The sequence below is a fragment of the Lissotriton vulgaris genome, unplaced genomic scaffold, assembly GCF_964263255.1.
Source record: "Lissotriton vulgaris unplaced genomic scaffold, aLisVul1.2 SCAFFOLD_900, whole genome shotgun sequence".
Classification (NCBI taxonomy): Eukaryota; Metazoa; Chordata; class Amphibia; order Caudata; family Salamandridae; genus Lissotriton; species Lissotriton vulgaris.
Window position 1 is genome coordinate 806,809 of NW_028251172.1, and position 6,893 is coordinate 813,701.

Genomic DNA, 6,893 nt, shown 5'->3' on the forward strand with positions numbered 1-6,893 from the left:
GGTATGCTCAGATGTGAGTCCCTTGCTCACTGCACCATCAGGATTCAAGCAAGTCGGGCCGAAGACGGCTGTAAAGGCAGAAACCGGTCCCCGGAAGCTTGTTTCCTTTCAAGTAAAAGAATTGGCTTGGTAGTTTGGTCTGCCCTGTTCCCATGATGCACTGGGCCAGGGACAGACTAATTTTGCATGTAGCCAGGTTCTGAGCTGGGATGGTGCAGTTAGCTAAAAAGCGGTGATGGATCAAGCCCTGATCATTGGACTGGGTAGGAGTGTTCTGCTTAATTCAGATACTCTGTCCATCACCACCCCCTTTTCTGAATCGTTTTGTCCACCATAAGCGTGGAAGGGTATGCTCAGATGTGAGTCCCTTGCTCACTGCACCATCAGGATTCAAGCAAGCCGGGCCGAAGACGGCTATAATGGCAGAAACCGGTCCCCGGAAGCTTGTTTCCTTTCCAGTAAAAGAATTGGCTTGGTAGTTTGGTCTGCCCTGTTCCCATGATGCACTGGGCCAGGGACAGACTAATTTGCATGTAGCCAGGTTCTGAGCTGGGATGGTGCAGTTAGCTAAAAAACGGTGATGGATCAAGCCCTGATCTTTGGACTGGGTAGGAGTGTTCTGCTTAATTCAGATACTCTGTCCATCACCACCCCCTTTTCTGAATCGTTTTGTCCACCTTAAGCGTGGAAGGGTATGCTCAGATGTGAGTCCCTTGCTCACTACACCATCAGGATTCAAGCAAGCCGGGCCGAAGACGGCTGTAATGCCAGAAACAGGTCCCCGGAAGCTTGTTTCCTTTCCAGTAAAAGAATTGGCTTGGTAGTTTGGTCTGCCCTGTTCCCATGATGCACTGGGCCAGGGACAGACTAATTTGCATGTAGCCAGATTCTGAGCTGGGATGGTGCAGTTAGCTAAAAAACGGTGATGGATCAAGCCCTGATCTTTGGACTGGGTAGGAGTGTTCTGCTTAATTCAGATACTCTGTCCATCACCACCCCCTTTTCTGAATCGTTTTGTCCACCATAAGCGTGGAAGGGTATGCTCAGATGTGAGTCCCTTGCTCACTACACCATCAGGATTCAAGCAAGCCGGGCCGAAGACGGCTGTAATGCCAGAAACAGGTCCCCGGAAGCTTGTTTCCTTTCCAGTAAAAGAATTGGCTTGGTAGTTTGGTCTGCCCTGTTCCCATGATGCACTGGGCCAGGGACAGACTAATTTGCATGTAGCCAGGTTCTGAGCTGGGATGGTGCAGTTAGCTAAAAAACGGTGATGGATCAAGCCCTGATCTTTGGACTGGGTAGGAGTGTTCTGCTTAATTCAGATACTCTGTCCATCACCACCCCCTTTTCTGAATCGTTTTGTCCACCATAAGCGTGGAAGGGTATGCTCAGATGTGAGTCCCTTGCTCACTGCACCATCAGGATTCAAGCAAGCCGGGCCGAAGACGGCTGTAATGCCAGAAACCGGTCCCCGGGAGCTTGTTTCCTTTCCAGTAAAAGAATTGGCTTGGTAGTTTGGTCTGCCCTGTTCCCATGATGCACTGGGCCAGGGACAGACTAATTTGCATGTAGCCAGGTTCTGAGCTGGGATAGTGCAGTTAGCTAAAAAACGGTGATGGATCAAGCCCTGATCTTTGGACTGTGTAGGAGTGTTCTGCTTAATTCAGATACTCTGTCCATCACCACCCCCTTTTCTGAATCGTTTTGTCCACCATAAGCGTGGAAGGGTATGCTCAGATGTGAGTCCCTTGCTCACTGCACCATCAGGATTCAAGCAAGCCGGGCCGAAGACGGCTGTAATGCCAGAAACCGGTCACCGGAAGCTTGTTTCCTTTCCAGTAAAAGAATTGTTTTGGTAGTTTGGTCTGCCCTGTTCCCATGATGCACTGGTCCAGGGACAGACCAATTTGCATGTAGCCAGGTTCTGAGATGGGATGGTGCAGTTAGCTAAAAAACGGTGATGGATCAAGCCCTAATCTTTGGACTGGGTAGGAGTGTTCTGCTTAATTCAGATACTCTGTCCATCACCACCCCCTTTTCTGAATCGTTTTGTCCACCATAAGCGTGGAAGGGTATGCTCAGATGTGAGTCCCTTGCTCACTGCACCATCAGGATTCAAGCAAGCCGGGCCGAAGACGGCTGTAATGCCAGAAACCGGTCCCCGGAAGCTTGTTTCCTTTCCAGTAAAAGAATTGGCTTGGTAGTTTGGTCTGCCCTGTTCCCATGATGCACTGGGCCAGGGACAGACTAATTTGCATGTAGCCAGGTTCTGAGCTGGGATGGTGCAGTTAGCTAAAAAACGGTGATGGGTCAAGCCCTGATCTTTGGACTGGGTAGGAGTGTTCTGCTTAATTAAGATACTCTGTCCATCACCACCCCCTTTTCTGGATCGTTTTGTCCACCATAAGCGTGGAAGGGTATGCTCAGATGTGAGTCCCTTGCTCACTACACCATCAGGATTCAAGCAAGCCGGGCCGAAGACGGCTGTAATGGCAGAAACCGGTCCCCGGAAGCTTGTTTCCTTTCCAGTAAATGAATTGGCTTGGTAGTTTGGTCTGCCCTGTTCCCATGATGCACTGGGCCAGGGACAGACTAATTTGCATGTAGCCAGGTTCTGAGCTGGGATGGTGCAGTTAGCTAAAAAATGGTGATGGATCAAGCCCTGATCTTTGGACTGTGTAGGAGTGTTCTGCTTAATTCAGATACTCTGTCCATCACCACCCCCTTTTCTGAATCGTTTTGTCCACCATAAGCGTGGAAGGGTATGCTCAGATGTGAGTCCCTTGCTCACTGCACCATCAGGATTCAAGCAAGCCGGGCCGAAGACGGCTGTAATGCCAGAAACCGGTCCCCGGGAGCTTGTTTCCTTTCCAGTAAAAGAATTGGCTTGGTAGTTTGGTCTGCCCTGTTCCCATGATGCACTGGGCCAGGGACAGACTAATTTGCATGTAGCCAGGTTCTGAGCTGGGATGGTGCAGTTAGCTAAAAAACGGTGATGGATCAAGCCCTGATCTTTGGACTGGGTAGGAGTGTTCTGCTTAATTAGGATACTCTGTCCCTCACCATCCCCTTTTCTGAATCGTTTTGTCCACCATAAGCGTGGAAGGGTATGCTCAGATGTGAGTCCCTTGCTCACTGCACCATCAGGATTCAAGCAAGCCGGGCCGAAGACGGCTGTAAAGGCAGAAACCGGTCCCCGGAAGCTTGTTTCCTTTCCAGTAAAAGAATTGGCTTGGTAGTTTGGTCTGCCCTGTTCCCATGATGCACTGGGCCAGGGACAGACTAATTTTGCATGTAGCCAGGTTCTGAGCTGGGATGGTGCAGTTAGCTAAAAAACGGTGATGGATCAAGCCCTGATCTTTGGACTGGGTAGGAGTGTTCTGCTTAATTCAGATACTCTGTCCATCACCACCCCCTTTTCTGAATCGTTTTGTCCACCATAAGCGTGGAAGGGTATGCTCAGATGTGAGTGCCTTGCTCACTGCACCATCAGGATTCAAGCAAGCCGGGCCGAAGATGGCTGTAATGCCGGAAACCGGTCCCCGGAAGCTTGTTTCCTTTCCAGTAAAAGAATTGGCTTGGTAGTTTGGTCTGCCCTGTTCCCATGATGCACTGGGCCAGGGACAGACTAATTTGCATGTAGCCAGGTTCTGAGCTGGGATGGTGCAGTTAGCTAAAAAACGGTGATGGATCAAGCCCTGATCTTTGGACTGGGTAGGAGTGTTCTGCTTAATTCAGATACTCTGTCCATCATCACCCCCTTTTCTGAATCGTTTTGTCCACCATAAGCGTGGAAGGGTATGCTCAGATGTGAGTCCCTTGCTCACTGCACCATCAGGATTCAAGCAAGCCGGGCCGAAGACGGCTGTAATGCCAGAAACCGGTCCCCGGAAGCTTGTTTCCTTTCCAGTAAAAGAATTGGCTTGGTAGTTTGGTCTGCCCTGTTCCCATGATGCACTGGGCCAGGGACAGACTAATTTGCATGTAGCCAGGTTCTGAGCTGGGATGGTGCAGTTAGCTAAAAAACGGTGATGGATCAAGCCCTGATCTTTGGACTGGGTAGGAGTGTTCTGCTTAATTCAGATACTCTGTCCATCATCACCCCCTTTTCTGAATCGTTTTGTCCACCATAAGCGTGGAAGGGTATGCTCAGATGTGAGTCCCTTGCTCACTGCACCATCAGGATTCAAGCAAGCCGGGCCGAAGACGGCTGTAATGCCAGAAACCGGTCCCCGGAAGCTTGTTTCCTTTCCAGTAAAAGAATTGGCTTGGTAGTTTGGTCTGCCCTGTTCCCATGATGCACTGGGCCAGGGACAGACTAATTTGCATGTAGCCAGGTTCTGAGCTGGGATGGTGCAGTTAGCTAAAAAACGGTGATGGATCAAGCCTGATCTTTGGACTGGGTAGGAGTGTTCTGCTTAATTCAGATACTCTGTCCATCACCACCCCCTTTTCTGAATCGTTTTGTCCACCATAAGCGTGGAAGGGTATGCTCAGATGTGAGTCCCTTGCTCACTGCACCATCAGGATTCAAGCAAGCCTGGCCGAAGACGGCTGTAATGCCAGAAACCGGTCCCCGGGAGCTTGTTTCCTTTCCAGTAAAAGAATTGGCTACGTAGTTTGGTCTGCCCTGTTCCCATGATGCACTGGGCCAGGGACAGACTAATTTGCATGTAGCCAGGTTCTGAGCTGGGATGGTGCAGTTAGCTAAAAAACGGTGATGGATCAAGCCCTGATCTTTGGACTGGGTAGGAGTGTTCTGCTTAATTAAGATACTCTGTCCATCACCACCCCCTTTTCTGAATCGTTTTGTCCACCATAAGCGTGGAAGGGTATGCTCAGATGTGAGTCCCTTGCTCACTGCACCATCAGGATTCAAGCAAGTCGGGCCGAAGACGGCTGTAAAGGCAGAAACCGGTCCCCGGAAGCTTGTTTCCTTTCCAGTAAAAGAATTGGCTTGGTAGTTTGGTCTGCCCTGTTCCCATGATGCACTGGGCCAGGGACAGACTAATTTTGCATGTAGCCAGGTTCTGAGCTGGGATGGTGCAGTTAGCTAAAAAGCGGTGATGGATCAAGCCCTGATCATTGGACTGGGTAGGAGTGTTCTGCTTAATTCAGATACTCTGTCCATCACCACCCCCTTTTCTGAATCGTTTTGTCCACCATAAGCGTGGAAGGGTATGCTCAGATGTGAGTCCCTTGCTCACTGCACCATCAGGATTCAAGCAAGCCGGGCCGAAGACGGCTGTAATGGCAGAAACCGGTCCCCGGAAGCTTGTTTCCTTTCCAGTAAAAGAATTGGCTTGGTAGTTTGGTCTGCCCTGTTCCCATGATGCACTGGGCCAGGGACAGACTAATTTGCATGTAGCCAGGTTCTGAGCTGGGATGGTGCAGTTAGCTAAAAAACGGTGATGGATCAAGCCCTGATCTTTGGACTGGGTAGGAGTGTTCTGCTTAATTCAGATACTCTGTCCATCACCACCCCCTTTTCTGAATCGTTTTGTCCACCATAAGCGTGGAAGGGTATGCTCAGATGTGAGTCCCTTGCTCACTGCACCATCAGGATTCAAGCAAGCCGGACCGAAGACGGCTGTAATGCCAGAAACCGTTCACCGGAAGCTTGTTTCCTTTCCAGTAAAAGAATTGGCTTGGTAGTTTGGTCTGCCCTGTTCCCATGATGCACTGGTCCAGGGACAGACCAATTTGCATGTAGCCAGGTTCTGAGCTGGGATGGTGCAGTTAGCTAAAAAAACGGTGATGGATCAAGCCCTGATCTTTGGACTGGGTAGGAGTGTTCTGCTTAATTCAGATACTCTGTCCATCACCACCCCCTTTTCTGAATCGTTTTGTCCACCATAAGCGTGGAAGGGTATGCTCAGATGTGAGTCCCTTGCTCACTGCACCATCAGGATTCAAGCAAGTCGGGCCGAAGACGGCTGTAAAGGCAGAAACCGGTCCCCAGAAGCTTGTTTCCTTTCCAGTAAAAGAATTGGCTTGGTAGTTTGGTCTGCCCTGTTCCCATGATGCACTGGGCCAGGGACAGACTAATTTTGCATGTAGCCAGGTTCTGAGCTGGGATGGTGCAGTTAGCTAAAAAGCGGTGATGGATCAAGCCCTGATCATTGGACTGGGTAGGAGTGTTCTGCTTAATTCAGATACTCTGTCCATCACCACCCCCTTTTCTGAATCGTTTTGTCCACCATAAGCGTGGAAGGGTATGCTCAGATGTGAGTCCCTTGCTCACTGCACCATCAGGATTCAAGCAAGCCGGGCCGAAGACGGCTGTAATGGCAGAAACCGGTCCCCGGAAGCTTGTTTCCTTTCCAGTAAAAGAATTGGCTTGGTAGTTTGGTCTGCCCTGTTCCCATGATGCACTGGGCCAGGGACAGACTAATTTGCATGTAGCCAGGTTCTGAGCTGGGATGGTGCAGTTAGCTAAAAAACGGTGATGGATCAAGCCCTGATCTTTGGACTGGGTAGGAGTGTTCTGCTTAATTCAGATACTCTGTCCATCACCACCCCCTTTTCTGAATCGTTTTGTCCACCATAAGCGTGGAAGGGTATGCTCAGATGTGAGTCCCTTGCTCACTGCACCATCAGGATTCAAGCAAGCCGGGCCGAAGACGGCTGTAATGCCAGAAACCGTTCACCGGAAGCTTGTTTCCTTTCCAGTAAAAGAATTGGCTTGGTAGTTTGGTCTGCCCTGTTCCCATGATGCACTGGTCCAGGGACAGACCAATTTGCATGTAGCCAGGTTCTGAGCTGGGATGGTGCAGTTAGCTAAAAAAACGGTGATGGATCAAGCCCTGATCTTTGGACTGGGTAGGAGTGTTCTGCTTAATTCAGATACTCTGTCCATCACCACCCCCTTTTCTGAATCGTTTTGTCCACCA